Source organism: Aythya fuligula, chromosome 2, assembly GCF_009819795.1.
Source record: "Aythya fuligula isolate bAytFul2 chromosome 2, bAytFul2.pri, whole genome shotgun sequence".
Taxonomy (NCBI): domain Eukaryota; kingdom Metazoa; phylum Chordata; class Aves; order Anseriformes; family Anatidae; genus Aythya; species Aythya fuligula.
The window spans coordinates 93541878-93560044 of NC_045560.1; positions in this window are offsets into that span (position 1 = coordinate 93541878).

Sequence of the window (18167 nt, forward strand, 5' to 3'; positions counted from 1 at the left end):
TTGTTGTTGCTGTTGTTGTTTGATTGTTTTGTTTATTTTTAAATACATTTGTTTAGTAACATTATTTTTATTGCATCATGTTTGAATTGAAAGATTGAAGACTGTATTGTGAAATACTTGCTTTTGAAAAGAATATAAATATTCATAAAGTTAAATGTCTTTACTACTTGCTTGCATGAACAGTATTGCCTTATTGTCTCAGCAGCAATTGAAACAAAAATGTAGCTTCTATTCCTATTACTCCCCCTAAAGCAGGTATGCACTATCTGTTGCCTTGCATCTTAAAGTTCTGTCTAACTCATTTTCATCTCCCTGAATGTCTATAAAAAAAAAAAAAAAAAGAAAAAAAAAAAAAAAGATGAAAAGCAACAGCTACAATTTAAATGTTTGCTCTGACATGGACGTTAAATATGTTTTCAGGCATTAGATTCTACGGGATGTTTAATCATTTTCTCTGGCTAATGTAAATATTTTCACATATTTTTAAACAGTTCAGTCTATCTTAGTAGGCTTCATAAATAGAATATTTCTTTCCTTCCTTATGTTAAGTTAGCTGGCTGTTTTCTGCTTAGTTTTGAACGCAATAGTACTAACTCATAAAATTAATACCCATTTTGTGGGATTGTCAGAAATGAGGATTGCTCTGACCCTTGTTTGAACTCATCAGCTGAAATGAAGTTGTTCAGTGAGCTGGAGAAGACAAAGCTGAGTTCCAAGAAATTAATCAACTCCATCAGCTTCTGTGATAGACCTGAAAATGGCACACATCAGACTGACCCTGAGCAGCTCTGGATTCCCTCTGTAAATGAAAGTCATCATTCCTGGCAAGGAAGATACTAAATTATAGGCTTTTAAATTTAATTTTCAGTTTACTTGTGTTTTCGATTAGTGTGCCATGTTTCATAAAGATGGTAGTACCTTTAAGTAGTAAATGCCCTTCATCTACCAGCTGAAACCCTGTTGTAATAAAAAGGTAAATTTGAAGTGCAAACTGTTAGCAAATGAAACATGTGGATGTTTCTTTCTTTTTTTTTTTTTTTTTCTTTCTTTCTCAGTGACACCTTAAGCAACAATACCAAATTATTTTCTTCATACCAAAATCAATAACAGGCTTGGAAATAAAAAGTAACCACACAGCCTGAGGCCACAGATTTTCATGACAGGCTACTAAAACTATCTTTTGGTAGCCTGAAGGTCTGCCAGCTAATCATTCACTTTCCTTTCACTATTTAGTTGTTGGATATCTCTCCGGGCTAGTAAAACTTAAAGGCTATGTGACAAATTGTTTGGTAAAGCAACATTGCCATTTTTATCTTTGTGGAACTTCCATCTTTAATGTATACGCTAAAAAGTTCACTTTGTTTTGGAAGGAAGACAAAAATTGAAACTGTAACAAATCTTAAGTCCCAGGGAAACGAATGGCTTCTTATTTTAATGAAATACAAGTCATTAAAGCCATTGTTCTGCACCTTTCCAAAATAGATTCCAATATTTATTTATTTATTTATTTTGTTTGTCTGTTTGTTTATTTTCTCCCAGAGGGACAAGACGGATACATAACGGAATACAAGTTTAAGATTCTTCAGTTACGCTCTTTAAGGAGAGAGCATTACAGTTAGGTTTGAATGTCTTACTTAGGCTTGCCCCCCCCATGCATGACAATATAAAATATAGTTAAGTAACTGTAGCAAATTCCCAGCAACCATCACAAATGACACCTACCTTGTTGTAGTGCTGGGTGGCAACTGGAAGGTGACAAATGCTATCAACACTCCTGTGTACATTTATATTTAATAAATTTGGCCAACTTGATTATATTTATCATAGAATGTAAAATTTCATTTATTCCTTTTTAAATAATTGAATTTTAATATTTCTCAATTAAAAGATCTAGAAACTTCTTAATAATATCAGCAGTAATTTCCCATGAATACACTTGGGAGACATTTAATAGAGTAGCTTGACTAGTGTCTTCTTAGTATTCCAAGCTAACCATGAGTTTCTAGACCTGTAGTCATACATTCTTTCAAGTGCATGGCTTGAGGCAAAATATACACCTTTCCTTCTGAACTATTCTTCAGCAATCCTTATGTTCCTCTTTTCCCTCTTTACTTCTATTCTCTTCAATCTGTGTATTGGATTTTTTTATTTATTTTTTTTCCAGATAAAGCAAACTAAAGCTTTCACATAAGTATCATAATCTGTGTTAAACCTTTACATTATCTTAAAGATATTACATCAATATAAGTCTTTAGATTATCTTAAGTACCTTAGACCTATTAATTTGTACTCTAAATTTGTACTCTAGTAGATGCTTAACTACACAGGTGTAGAGACAAGGGGTGATTAAGGTGGAGGCAAATCAGTTAACCCTAGTTTGAAGTCCTTAAAGTGTTTTGCCATAGCAGCCTTTTTCTAAGTTTTAGTGATTAACCTTTCATGGCCCCCAAATATCCTGCTATAATGGATATTGTACAACAGTTTAGTTTAGTAGAAAAGAACAAGCCTTTACAACCTTAATTATTTCTTATTAGCTTTTATATCCAAAACAAGAGTTTTAAGGTGTTTCAGTTCTCCATCACTCACTATTCTGGAGAAATAGCTCAAGGAATCAGTTCTTGTTAATGTTTTTCGAAACAGTGAAGTGCACTCATGTATATCATATATGTATATTGTACACAGAAACACACACAGAAAAAGGGTGAATTTCTCCACTGTTCTTTTAACTCAAACACAGCCCAAAGTAATGAACTCCAAATCTCTGATCCTTCCTATTCCACTTTATCATTCTCCATAAAAAAATATATCTTTTTGCTGCTGAAAATTCTGACTAAAGATGTGATGATTGCCTTGCCCTATAACCAAGAAAGAAGACTATGGGTGGTCCAAACTTCTAAGTATAGCAAATATGATAAACAATTACAGTGTCCGTTTAAAGAGCCATTTTGTAGGTTTGAACCCTTATGAGCTGAACAGAAAACAGCACAGAGACACACGTCAGAGGGTAAGATTTAAATGGTGTAGTGGTAATAGACATGAGGGTCTTGGAAGAGATGAAGAAACCTATAGTCTTTTTTGTCAAGACAGGAACTAGGCAGCCTCATGACTTTGCTTGCTAGCTGTGTTAGTGAGTTCAAAGACTGATTGACTCTGGGGTGTGAACATCCACACTATGCCCAACTTCAAGCAACTTCATCCACGACTATAACAAAAGTCCAACTCTGCGTGTATGCATGCATATGTGTGCTTGTGTACAGAACAATCATTTTGGTAGGCAACTCAATCTGAAGTCATTGTCTATAAATTCCATCTAATATGTTAACAGTGACAGCAAGTACTTTCTAAAGAAGAGTCACAAGTTGTCTTTTCCACCTAAACTGTATTGCAGTGGTAGTCAAAATAGACTGAAATAGTCCAGGATTTAATTATGCAGGTAATCATATTTTTAGTGCTCTTATGTGAAAGGTGAACATATGGCTAGTGCAGGTTGAATGAAGTTGTAATATCTAAGTAGGAATATTTTGAGTTTTGGGTCAGAGTATTTGCTCTTGTAATTGCTCTTAAATAAGCGGTGCTTCAACATTTTGGGAATATAATTAGCAAGACATGATGGAGAAAATTATTGTGGTTTGATCTAACAGTGTTGCTGATGTTAAAGTTTTTCTGGAAGTATATATATATAGCTGAGATAGCTAACATGGTTATTGTTGGTTAGCTGTCCATCCTGTCCCTGTGCTACAGCTTATCCATAGAATATGAATGATTTAATAGTATAGACAGTAAAACTTTTTTTTTTTTTTTTTTTTTTTTTTTTTTTACAAAGAGTAGAGTATTCATGCAAACATCTGAAGATTTCAGTTTACATTAGCTCCTGCTAGTACTTGCATGTTAACTTTTGCATACCTACTCAGAGAAAAATTCAAAATGGAGAAGCAAATAATCAGATATTTCACATGAACTATGAGTTGACCACAGTGGTCTCTGCGTTGCTTATTTCCATCTAGAGTTCCATACTGAGGCCACAATATGAGTGCTCTAAAAATCATCTTCATTTCTTTCCTCAAAATATACTTTTTGACACCTTGGAAATCAAGGTATATCAGATATATGTATGCAGATGTTCAGCTCCAGTCTCCCCCTTGTTCTATTAAATTACATACGTATGTTGTGCCCATCTCTCCCTATGAAGTCATCATTTGTTTTCTTCCCCTTGCCTCAGTACTGGGTCTCAGTACAGCCATCCACAACGACACTTGCTGGTGTCTGTGAGAACAGTAGTGGAGATCTTTTCTGTTGTATGTTAGCTGTATCGTTATTGGCACTTGATCTAGTGGTATGCATTTGTTTAATGAAGCGTGGTTGCTTTAACCTTCTAGACTGTCCTCCCTGGGAAGTGTCATCTCTCTCCTAGAAATTGAGTTATGACACAGTAACATGCTAGTTATTATAGTAATGATAACTGTTCCCCCACAGCAAAGAGTAATTTGATAATCTTCTGTAACTAACTGTACATGTTACTTTTCAAATAAAACATTAGTTTATTACTTATTATTATATAACCTATAAAATAATAGTTTATTGGAAACTGCTGAAGAAACACAGTCCAGGACTTTTAAATTTGCTTTTCTTCCATTTATTCCTTACACAACTAGATTCACTAGAGAAATGAGGTCTCAAAACTTAACAATAATATTAATATTTTGTTAGCAAAGTCTGAACCTACAACAGTAGTAACAACAAACTCTCCAGCTTAACATTACCTTGTAGATACTAGTCTGAACAAATATGCGATTTACATTAGCTAGCCTGAAATATTACATATATAACTAGGAATTGGGACCTCAGCCTACAATCTATCATTAGCATGGCACTAAGTATAAAGTGTACAAAGTATAAGTATAAAGTATAAAGTATAAGTATAAACAGTTAACAGATAATATAAAGTTTGCTTTACTACTATGTTGACATCAGAAGCTTGTTGTAAGCACAAAAATTAATAAGGGATTTAAACAGAATTAAGTAAATATGTGTTTGAGGCAAAACAGCATTACACTTTGGGATGTTTTGTTCTCTTTTAAGAAATCTTGATAATCAGCAGGTTAGTACTGTTTTTATAGCTACTTTTAATTCTTAGTGTTTGATTCCAAAACAGCAGTTTGTCCCCCAAAAAGAGGAATTCAGCTAATCTTTTATTTAATATTTCATTTTTACATTCTGGCAAGTCACAGATATTCTATCTTGACTTTTAATATAAATCAGAAAATCTTGTGAAAGCAATAAACTCTTTAGAAACTGCTAGTGGTATAGAAACTATGGGCTTGCAAGTAATGCAAATGTTGTCATTCCTTGTAGTCCAGGTATTACGGACAGAAAGCTCACAAAATATAAAAATATAAATAAATGGTTGACCATTCTGTGAGCAGCTTTTTGAGATGCACGCATTTTATAATCAGTTTTTTAGACAAAAGGCTTTGTGATACCTGAATGCTACTGCTTGTGGTTGTCACAAAAACTCACTGTAATGAAAACTTCAAAAACAACTGTTCAGCATGAATTTCTCTGATGTGAACATTAGTGATAAACCTTTGTCTAAATACCAGACTGGAATGTTTGTATTGTTAAGCACTTGTGCTGTACTGACCTTTCTCGTCATTGTTTGCAATTTGCAGTTGATATTTCAACAAACCATACCTGCAACTGTATTGACTATTGTATTTTGCCTGTCAGGATTAAGTTAACGTTGTTATATTTGGCTGTAATGGGTTTTGAGTCTGCTGTTACCTGTCTGAAAATGCAACTGTAAATTACTTTACAGTAATACATGATGATTTACTAAGTCTCTTGATAGGTTCTTTAGTCAGATTTAGTGTAAAATACAAGATGGGAAAGTTTTTGTGCAATGACATTCTGTGTTGAAATCAATGTTTCCAGAACCTTACCTGTAAAATACATGAGAAATGTCACTATTTCCTGGAAATTGCAGCACTCTTCAGAAAATGAAAAAAAAAAAAAAAAAAAAAAAAAAAAAAAGGTATGAAAGCAGTAACGAAGGTTATGTGATTTCAATAGTTTCATTTTATTTTCAAAATTACTAGGAATTTTCAGCTCCCAAGGAAATAATATTTCTATCTTTGCAACTGAACCCAGTTGCACAAATAAATGTCATGTTCTCTTCAATGATTTACACCAAAACCTTCCAGTGATATCATGTTTCCCCACGTTTCTTCTTCCTGACCATATGGGGCAGACAGAAAAAGAAGTTGGTACAGAGAAGCTTACACTGTGGCAGTCCTGTGGCTGATACACTGTGTCTCCTACCCAACCAGGAAAGCAAAACTCTCTCAGCTTTTCCTCCTACGAGAGATGCTCTTGTCCCTTCATCATTTTAGTAGTCCTTTGCTGGACTCACTCCAGGAGCTCCATTTCTCTCTTGCACTAGAGAGCCCAGAACTGGGCACAATACTTACAGTGAGGCCTCATCAGGGATAAGTAGTGGGGGAGGATTACCTTCCTTGACCTGCAGGCAATGCTTTTTTCTAATGCAGGCCAGGATACCATTGGACTTCTTGGCCACAAGGGCACATTACCGTCTCATGGTTGTCGTGGTTCCGCTCAGGTGGGCAGCCGAGCTCCACCACAGCCGCTCTCTCATTCCCCCTCCTCAAAGAGGAATGGGGAGAAAATATGTGAAAAGGGCTCAAGCGTTGAGACAAGGATGAGAAAATCACTCAGTAATTATTGTAATGGGCAAAACAGACTCGGCATAAGGAGATAGTAAGATTTATTGCCTATTACTAACAAGCGAGAGAAGTGAGAAAACAAAGGAAAAAAAAAAACAAAAGCACCTTCCCCCCCATCTACCCTCTTCCACCTCCTCCCCCCGAGCGGCGCAGGGGAACGGAGGAATGGGGGTTATGGTCAGTCTACAGCACCTCTTCTCTGCCGCTCCTTCTCGGTCACTCTCGTCCCCTGTGCTGTGGGATCCCACCCACGGGATGCAGTCCCTGATGAACTGATCCGGCGTGGGCTTCCCACAGGCAGCAGCTCTTCCAGAACTGCTCCAGATATGGGTCTGTACCACGGGGTCCATCCCTCAGGAGAAAACTGCTCCAACCTGGCTCCCCCACGGGCAGCAGCTCCTGCCAGGTCACCTGCTCCTGCATGGGCTCCTCTCCACGGGCTACAGGCCTGGCCCGGAATCTGCTCCGGCAGGGGTCTTCCACAGGCGGCAGCCTCCATCGGTGCAGGGCCACCTGCTCCACTGTGGTCTTCTCCACGGGCTGCAGCATGGAACCCTGCTCCACTGTGGCACTCCATGGGCTGCAGGGGGAAATCCTGCTTCACCATGGTCCTCACCACAGGCCTCAGGGGACTTCTGCTCCGGCGTCTGGAGCACCTCTCCCCCTCCTTCTACACTGACCTTGGCACCTGCAAGGCTGTTTTCTCACTCCCTTGACTCTCCCGGCTGCTGTGTGGCGCAGCGTTTTTTTTTCCCTGTTAAATATGCTCTCACAGAGGTGCAAAACAACATCTCTTATTGGCTCAGATCTGGAAAACAATGGGGCCCTTCCCAAACATGGGGCAGCTTCTAGATCTTTCTCACAGAAACCACCCCTATGGCTCCCTGCTACCAAAACCTTGCCACGTAAACCCACTACAATGGTCAACTTGTTTTCCATGAGGACCCCCAGTTCCTTCTCTGTAGAGCAACTTTCTGGCAGTTCATCTGGAAAATCATTGCTGAGTAAGTTAAAACTAGACAGTAAGGATACTAAAGAGGATTTATCAAGCTGTAGCTCAGTATGTAATATTGACTTCGATCCCCAGGGGACACAGATAGCTACAGGTCTGCAGCTAGACTCTGTGCCACTGATCAAAATTCTCTGAGACCTGTCATTCCGCCAGTCATCCATCCACCTCATCGTCTATTCCTCCATCCTTCCTATGCTTCCTGATCTTGTCTGTGAGGATATTATAGGAGACAGTATCAGAAGACTTGTTGAAGTCCAGGCAGACAACATCCACTGCTCTTTCATCATCTGTCTAGCTAGTTGTCCCATCATAAAAGGCAATCAAGTTGGTTAAGCATGATTTCCCTTTGGTGAATCTATGGTGACTACTCTTGATTACCTTGTCATCAACATGCCTAGAGATGGCCTCCAAGATAAGCTTCTTCCATCACCTTTACAGGTATTGGGGTGGGACTGACTGGTCTGCAATTCTCTGGATCCTCCTTCTCGCCCTTTTTGAAAAATGAGGTGACATTTGCTTTCGTACAGTCCTCAGGCACTTCTTGTGATTGCCTAGGCCTTTCAAAGATGATCAAGAGTGACCTAGCAATGATGTCTGTCAGCTCTCTCAGCACACGCAAGTGTAGCTTATCAGGGACCACGGACTTGTGGAAGTCAAGTTCATCTTAGCTCAGAAAGATGAAATAAAAATTCAAATAAATTTGTTTCAAGGCTCCTGAAAGTTTCATTTTTTTATTTTGTTTAGACTTAGAACTTCAATATGTTACCTAGTATGTACAATTACACTGTATGTGCAATTGCATTGTCCTCTATATCAGCCTATTAATGCCAAGTTTCCTGAACAAAAACATTATTGTAAAGAAAGTTTGGATTTTATTTAGTGAAAATATAATCACTTTCCTCCATATAATCCTTCCCTTCCCTTCCCTTCCCTTCCCTTCCCTTCCCTTCCCTTCCCTTCCCTTCCCTTCCCTTCCCTTCCCTTCCCTTCCCTTCCTTCCCTTCCTTCCCTTCCCTTCCCTTCCCTTCCCTTCCCTTCCCTTCCCTTCCCTTCCCTTCCCTTCCCTTCCCTTCCCTTCCCTTCCCTTCCCTTCCCTTCCCTTCCCTTCCCTTCCCTTCCCTTCCCTTCCCTTCCCTTCCCTTCCCTACCCTTCCCTTCCCTTCCCTTCCTCTTCCTTTCCCCTTTCCTCTCCTTTCCTCTACTTCATTTTTCTTTCCTTTCCTGCCCTGCCCTACCTTTTCCTGCCTTGTCCTTTTCTGCCCTGCCATTTCCCTTTCCCTTGCCCTTCTCCCTCCCTTTCTCCTAACTTTTCCTTTCTCATGGAAAGCAGTTCACTGGAATGCTTTAAACTGGATTTACAATTTATTTGAATGATTATAGCCATTTTAATTTGGAGGACAAGACAGGAAGGTATATTCCTATTAGTACAACTGTGATACATTGCAGCTTTTATTCTGCTCTTAATTCTATGGAGCAACGCTATTAGATTCAGCTCATTTCAACATATACAGTATAGATATCAAATATGAACAAGTTTTCTTGGCATTCCTTGCAAGAATATAGAAGGAGGTACCATTTACCATGACTATCCCTCTCTACTGAACATAACTCTAGTTCAGGTGAATACTACATGATACGAGCAAATTGTCTGGAGAAAATAGAATCCAAGATTTTTCTGTCCCAAATTTTCCCTATCTGTTATGTTTTGCATGTGATCCATTTTGAAAGAATTGATCTGCTTTCTTTGACACCTTTGCAATTGATTTCTAAATTATGGTCACAGTAGAATTTGTGACTGGCACCAATGCTATTACCTTTTCTTTGTTTCTCCAAGTCATTGGTTTCAAAACATGAAGAAGTTTTGAAGATGTATATGTTTTGCTTAAAATAAATAAATAAACTTTAATGCTAACATCAGGCATCTGTGAAATGTCCTTGCTTCATGTCCTGCCACATCTAGGGAAGTGTGAAGAGATAAAACCATTAAAATTTTCATTTTTGGCCAATGTGTAACTCACAATTTCATTCTTATTTATTTATTTATTTATTTATTTATTTATTTATTTCAAATAAGCTATTATATCATCAGATGATTTACATATTTGTTATAGTATTCTACAAAAGGTAGATGCCATATATATCTGTTAATAATTATCCCCCAAAAGGTTACATTTTATTTGGAAAAAAAAAATGAAAAAAAAAAAAAAAAGTATGAAAAACACAGATGGAAAGAACATGAGAAAACTGAAGTTCTAAATTCAGAAAGAAAGGAAGAAAGAATAACGTAGCAGAAGAAAACATTCTCTTAGCTGATTGATCTTTAGTCATGACTAATCACACTTGTTAGAGTTTTGTAAACATCATAGATGAGCTGAAACAATTTACATATTAGTAGAAAAAGCAGCTTGTCCTTGAGTTTTAGAAACAATTATTGAAGTCATAATACTCATAATTAGTTATTCAAGAAAAAGTGCCTAAATACATTCTTATCATCTGTAAGTATTGAAGGTACTGAGCTGGAATATCATAGGACAGGGTTTACATGTAAAAAAAGTTGCAGTTGGTATTTTCCATCTGGAAATTTAGAGAAAGATCCATCAAGTTACTGTCAATGAAGGTTTTACTGCTGCAATTTGATCACAATACATAGCCTGCACATCTGAGAAGACCTCTTGGAGCTTTGCTTGGCGCAAGAGAGAATGAAGTACTTATACAGAGTATGACCTAAATACTCCCTTGAAGTTGACTAAGAATGCAGAGATTTGCACTGTGATTGTTTTTAATGCCTTTTTTTTTTTTTGGGGGGGGGGTGGGGGAAGTGGGAGGTTGGTGGTGAGGGGGTAAATACCTTGACCAAAATGCTACAAAGTACTGTACGTGCAAAGTACCATGTGATAGTGAAAAAAAAAAAAAGGGTGGGGGGGGGGGAGGGGGGGGGGGGGGGGGGGGGGGGGGGGGGGGGGGGGGGGGGGGGGGGGGGGGGGGGGGGGGGGGGAAGTGAATAAGTGAATGGAAACTTTGGGCAAAAACAAAAAACAGTATAAAAACTTCCTTGTGACTATGAGATTTCCCTTTATCTGGCTGTACATTTTGCAACAAGGGATGGTTGTAGTGTACTGTTAGGAACATTCTAACCACAGCTCTTCCTCCCTACCTGTAGAGCCAGCTCTTAGTCTCCATCTACTGCTGAACTTGTTTCACTGTTACTCACACCACTGTTAAAGTGCATGCTAAAAATTGTAGATTATTTCTGTTCACTGCACACTACATTGTTTTACCATGGATAATGTTTTATTTATAAGGAAAATAAATTGTCAGAGTTAAAAAACACAGTACATTTTGTTCTAGGCAACACATTGCTTTTATCACACAAATAATTTATTGGTTCTGCTCCCAGACGAGTTCTTTGCTGACCTTTTCAGGTATACTGAATATTGTTGCATAATTTGTCTTGTTTGGAAAATGTACTTATTTTAGCCATTAATACATTCTTTCATAACCTTTGTGTTGAGGAGCAAGTTTGTTGTTTTAATTCTGAGACGTTATAGAGAGATGTACAGCAAAAAAAACTCTTTACCTTAATGCCTTTGAATTCTGAGGAAGAGAGACAGATTCAAATCTGAAACTATCATATGGTAATGGATTGGAGTCAAAACCAAAGCAGCTATGTTCCTCTGTTGTAGGGCAGGCACAACCCCATTCAAGTGAAAAACCAGCCCCTATGAATTGTCATCACAAAATGGCACATGCTCCTTCAGAACAACTCACTGTATTTTAGCAACACCCAACAGAAAAGAGAGCAACAAAAAACACTGCAAGACAAAGATATAACCAAACTATCTTGTAATCTCAGTTTACAATAAACAACAGAATTTGTAAATTAAAGTTGCAGAATAGATGCGCAAGGACTAAAATCAAGCTTTTATTTAGAGCAATGAAATACATGGCAAAAATATTATATATAAAGTTCCATGCAGATGTAAGGTTTGAGGCACTACCTGGGTATCTCTTTAAATTTGTCTAATAACTCCCTTTGAAATAACCACTTCAAATCTTGTCTTCTGAAAATTCTGATATTGGCATAATAATAAATGGTTCATTATAATAACTTCTAAAAGGTGGCATGCAAGCCTGTGGAAGAAATGAATCTCAGAAAAAAAGTTGCAACTGGGTTCCTTTTTAATAAACATCAATCACTTAGTAACTAGTGTTTAGTTTCTGTATTTTTAATGACTTTCTTCTATAGATTGGCCAAATTTTGGCCATGTGATTGATATTTACCTATTCAAGCAGTGTCACTGAACATACTATTTATTAGGTTTTGTTTGTTTGTTTGTTTGTTTGTTTATGGAGATGGAGATAAAAAAAAAACATTCTGAAAGCAGAAGAATGCTCAGGGATAGAAAATAAGCAATGCCTTGCAAAAACTTCTCAACAGCTGCTCCAGAAGTTTAACACCACTATGTATTTGGGCAATTTTAATACATTCTTATTTAGAGAGCTGCCTGTACATATGTTCATGTGCACACAGAAGACAAAACTCTCTCAAAAAATTTGACCCCTTGTGCAAGAAAGGGAAAGACTATGAGTTGAAACAAGTTTAGTGCTATAACTCTTATCTGTACTGTAATTAATTGGGATAGTTTCTGGAATTTACTTGCTGAGATTTGTTTGCATGTATACCTATGTTTATTTCTGTTTATTTCTGTTTATTTCTGATAGCAAGGAGAGTAATCTCATCAAATATTTTCATAATTATGATTTCTTAAATTGAAATGTGGATAAAAAGAGAGGTATTTTTTTCTAAACACAAACCCCCCCCCCATAAAAAAAAAAAAAAAAAAAACACCAAAACAAAACAAAACAAAACAAACAAAAAAAAAACATGTTGTGAAAATGTTGTGAGAAAGATTTTAGTGCCAGTCCTTCTCCTGTTCTCTCTGTGGCCCATTTATTTAATATTTATTATTTAACAGTAATATTTAATTATTTATGTGAAGTGGAATAGCATCAACAAGAGAAGCTGAAAAAATAAAAATGACTGACTTTGTAGAGCAGTGGATATTATACTTTTGAATGTGGAGGATGTGGAATGTGGAAGATGGAAGTGTCAGTTTATATTCCAAAGCAGGAAAAGCAAGAAATACGTGTCTTCCTACTGTGTATCAAGAACTTAAGCTATTCCACAACACAGCCCCTCTAAAATTATTTTCCTTTCTAAGTTCTCAAGGGGTGGTAGTTCATTCCAGTGGTGTACTGTGAATACACCCAAGGATACTGAGAGAACTGGCAGAGGAGCTGGCCAAGCTGCTTTTCATCATTTATCAACAGTCCTGGCTATCGGGGGAGGTCCCAGTTGACTGGCGGCTAGCAAACGTGACGGCCATCTACAAGAAGGGCCGGAGGGTAGATCCAGGGAATTATAGGCCTGTCACTTTGACCTCGGTGCCCGGGAAGCTCATGGAGCAGATTATCCTGAGTGTCATCACATGGCACTTACAGGGCAACCAGGTGACCAGGCCCAGTCAGCATGGGTTTATGAAAGGCAGGTCCTGCTTGACGAACCTGATATCCTTCTATGACAAAGTGATGCGCTTGGTGGAAGAGGGAAAGGCTGTAGGTGTGGTCTACCTTGACTTCAGTAAGGCTTTTGACACCGTTTCCCCCACCATTCTCCTCAAGAAACTGTCTGCCCATGGCTTGGACTGGCGTATGCTTCGTTGGGTTAAAAACTGGCTGGATAGCTGGGCCCAAAGAGTTGTGGTGAATGGAGTCAAATCCAGTTGGAGGCCAGTCACTAGTGGCGTTCCCCAGGGCTCGGTACTGGGGCCAGTTTCTCTTTAATATCTTTATCGATGATCTGGATGAGGGGATCGTGTGCACCCTCAGTAAGTTCACAGACGACACCAAGTTAGGTGCGTGTGTTGATCTGCTCGAGGGTAGGAAGGCTTTGCAGGAGGACCTGGGTAGGCTGGACCGATGGGCTGAAGTCAACTGTATGAAGTTCAACAAGGCCAAGTCCCAGGTCCTGCACCTGGGGTGCAACAACCCCAAGCAGAGTTACAGGCTGGGAGATGAGTAGTTGGAAAGCTGCCTGGCAGAGAAGGACCTGGGAGTATTGGTTGATAGTTGGCTGAATATGAGCCAGCAGTGTGCTCAGGTGGCCAAGAAGGCCAACGGCATCCTGGCTTGTATAAGAAGCAGTGTGGCCGGCAGGGCTAGGTAAGTGATTGTCCCCCTGTACTCGGTTCTGGTGAGGCCGCACCTCGAGTACTGTGTTCAGTTTTGGGCCCCTCGCTACAAGAAGGACATTGAGGTGCTTGAGCGGGTGCAGAGAAGGGCGACAAAGCTGGTGAGGGGTCTGGAGAACAAGTTTTACGAGGAGCGGCTGAGGGAGCTGGGTTTGTTCAGTCTGGAGAAGAGGAGGCTCAGGGGTGACCTCATCTGTTTCTATAAGTACATTAAAGGAGGCTGTAGTGAGGTGGGGGTTGGTCTATTCTCCCAGGTACCTGATGACAGGATGAGGGGGAACGGGCTAAAGTTGTGCCAGGGGTGTTTTAGGTTGGATATTATGAAGAACTTCTTTACCGAGAGGGTTGTTAGGCATTGGAATGGGCTGCCCAGGGAAGTGGTGGAGTCACCATCCCTGAAAGTCTTTAAAAGACGTTTAGATGTTGAACTTAGCGATATGGTTTAGTGGAGGACTTGTTAGTGTTAGGTCAGAGGTTGGACTCGATGATCTTGAGGTCTCTTCCAACCTAGACAATTCTGTGGTTCTGTGACCCCACTGTTGCAATATATTTTGATAAAAAGTTTTTGTTAATGAGAATGAGAATGGTTCCCTTTGTCCTGGAACATCAGCTTAGATGTCTTAATATGCAGCTGTAGTCATTTCAACAAGGTAGTAAAGAGCATTTACATTTGAAACTACATTACCTGTCAATGGAGAACTTTAGGTGCTTTCAAAGAGCAATATTGAAAGTGTATAGACTGTACTGGGAGATAACTTGAGATAGCATACAGGAAAAAGAGATATGTTTGAACATCTGCTCCTCTCCAGAGTTAGGTCCTCTGACTGTGAGCAACTTGAACCAAAGATTTCTTTTATTTTTAAGTTGTCAGTTCATGGACCTAAACCAAACCAAACCAACCAACTAAACAAAAAAAATCTGCCAAAGGTAGGAGTGATCTTGGTGCATACCTTGTGTAAAGTTCCTTCCCCGGCCTATAAGGATATTAAAAAAAAATAATCAACAAACAAACACAAGCTCTCTGGTAGGGTAGTCTGGTGTGGGGAAAATGCAACACGGAGAGAGAACAGGAAGCCGTGTCTCTCTCAATTAGTGCTGCGGTAGCAAAAGAAAGGAATTCTGAAATCTTAAATAGTTTCTAGAGTAATTTGTGGGTCTTAAAAATAATAATAAAAAGGTTTAGCAATTCAGACCAATTTTATTATCACTTTGCATTTTATAACTTTCTCTGCAGCAGCCCATACAGTGTTGTGCTCTGCACTTGTAGCTAGAACAGCAGTGTTATCACACCAGTGTTGTGTCTACTGCTGAGCAGTGCTGGCACAACATCAGGACTCTCTCTGACCCTCCTAGGGGGTGGGCAAAAAAGTGAGAAGAGAAACATAACCAGGGCATCTGACCTAAACCAAACAAAGGGATATTCCATACCATATGATGTTACACTCAGCAATAAAAGGTGAAAACAGGAAGAAGAGGGGAGGGGTGAACTCTCGTTTTGAAAACGTCGGTCCTCCTCCCAAACACCAACTATGTGCGTTGAGCCCCTGCTTCAAGGACATGGTCAAACATCTCTCATTTGTGGGAAGTAGAGAGTAATTTCTTTCCTCAGCCTATATTTGTTTTGCTTGTTTGTTTTCCTCCCCTTTTTTCCTTTCCCCTCCTTTTTCCCCTTTCCCTTTTTTTTTTCCCTTTAGTTAAATTGTTTAGTTAATAATAATCTTTCCTTAATTATTATTATAATTATTTCCCTTTAATTAAATTATCCTTATCTCAAACCGTGAGTTGTTCTTTACTTTACTTCTTCCCCTCCTCATCTAAGGAGGGGGAGTGAGAGAGTGGTTGTGGTGTTCAGCTGCCTAGCACAGTAAAACCACCACACATTTAACAAATTCAGCGCAACTACTTTGAGCTACCCATTGAAGACACTTGCCCCTCTTCTTTAACTACATGTCATCAGTCTCAAAATTTCAGAAATCTGAATTTTACCTTAGTTAGGTGTCTAAAGTAAACTAAAGTTGCTAGAGTTAACATCTCTGAATTGATAAATGATTTGAAGTTGGTGTATTCACTTGTAGGAATAGGTCCAGTCAAGATGAGGATATGTATTTATATGAATTTGACTGCAGAATGAGGCATGCTCTAATTATAATGTTTACACTGCTGCTATGCTTCAAAATAATTACAGGTTCCAATCTCAGAAAAAGGTTTGTTATAAGGTACTCCTTGGCCTTTTATTGACTCTATTGACTTCAATGAGCCTATAACTATATATTGGTGCCAAGCATTGCAGTTACAATTATAAATTAAGATTGAGCCATGTAGTAATGGAGGTAGTCTTTATAAATCTTTTAATCCAGAACTCATTTTCTGTCATATGAAGCTATGAAGATCTATGACTTTATAACATGCAAATATCACAGTGTTCATGACCATCAGCTTGACGATCAGGACCCTATGCATGCTATAGTAAATGTATCTAAAAAAATGATAATGCTAATTCACTATTGCTTACAACTCCTTTTCTTATTGACACTTTTAAATATGCACATAATCATGACCTGCACTTGAATATATGCATTTTAAGTAAAGTTCTTTATTATTGTCACAGTTATTTGAAAATTTTGGGATTCAGTTGGCACTTTTTGGATCTCTAACATTCTCCAGCTGTGAGAATATATTAGGACCTAAAATATTGTCAAGCTGAACTACATCAGAATCTGCCTCTTCTTCTTGTATGCCATTTATCTCAATTTCTTTGCTATTCGTTGGTCAACATCCTTTTACACCCTTGTCCTATTCTTGGACCAAAAGTGTGGGAAATACCAGCTGTGTAATAATATTTCACTCCCCCTTGTGGGAAAATAGGGCTAGGAAGCAGCAACAGGCAGAGACAACTAAGGAACAGGGAAATAATAAAAAAATTAAAAAATGCTGGCTGCTTACTATTAGCAAAACAGAAAATTTTACAGGCTCTCTCAGATCTGCAATCTAGACCCCACCATAAAGGGTAAGAATGAAATGCTTCAAAATAGAGAGATGAAACTCCAGAATAAATTAGTAACAAGAGTTAAATGCCATGGCCAAGGAATAAGTCTTGCTGATACATCTGCCTTGTTAGTAATAAATCTTCAGGAATCATTATTTAAATTTGCTTCCAGCTACATCCCTTGTGGATAAAGTTCCTTTACTTCTCACAGCCTTAGCCAGAACAAGTCTGATCAGGACACAGGCAAGAAAATTTCAAGAGAATTTCAGGATACATAAAGACATCTCTTCTTCGTAAATATTGCTGAAGCCATGTCAGCTGTAGTGTTAGAAAAACACATCTTGCTGCTGGAGAAGGTAGTTTCTCAGGCTGCATGCTAAGCTGTTTTGCCATTTAATCTCTCTCTATATATATATACACAAATATATATATATATATATACGAATATATATATTAATATATACTTGTAGCATAAGGAGCATAAATTATATGTTTCCATTGTGCTAGGCAAGTATAGATCAATATTACTGTTCTTGCGTTGGATGGCTTTCAAACTGAGCTAAGGACAAGCATTAACTTATGAGTATAGCATAAAACATAAAAGTAAGGGAAATGACAGGACAACAAAAACATTGGCAAATTCAGAATTATTTCAGAAGTTCAGAGTTCCAGCTATTTAACAAACACTAGTTTTTGTTTGTTTGTTTGTTTGTTTGTTTTCTTCTTCTCTTGACTTTGTTTTCCTATGAGGAACTGTAAAAAAGGTATTCAAATAGATTATTTGTTGTGACATTTAAATCTTTTTGTCATTGCATCAGAATGAAAAACATTACAGAAACAACAGAAACATAATATTATTGAGAAAAAAAAAATTAGCTTACAGCATACGTTATTCCTATTACAACATCTGGAAAGGGGAGATCTGACTGGTAGTTTAGCAAGTTTAAATTAAAGTTGACAAGGATAATTGATACTCCTGGGTTGTCTTTTCTGTCTGGTCACCTGGGAGCTTTGGGGTTACACAATTTTTTTTGTATCTTTTCGCTAAATTTAAAATCCAAGTGTAGAATGCTATGAATAGTGTGTGGAATTGAGGAAATTCCTGAAAGAAAGACAATTGCAGAATCATTGAATAGCTTATATTGTTTATGGCACCTGTACCTCTTTGAGATACAGCA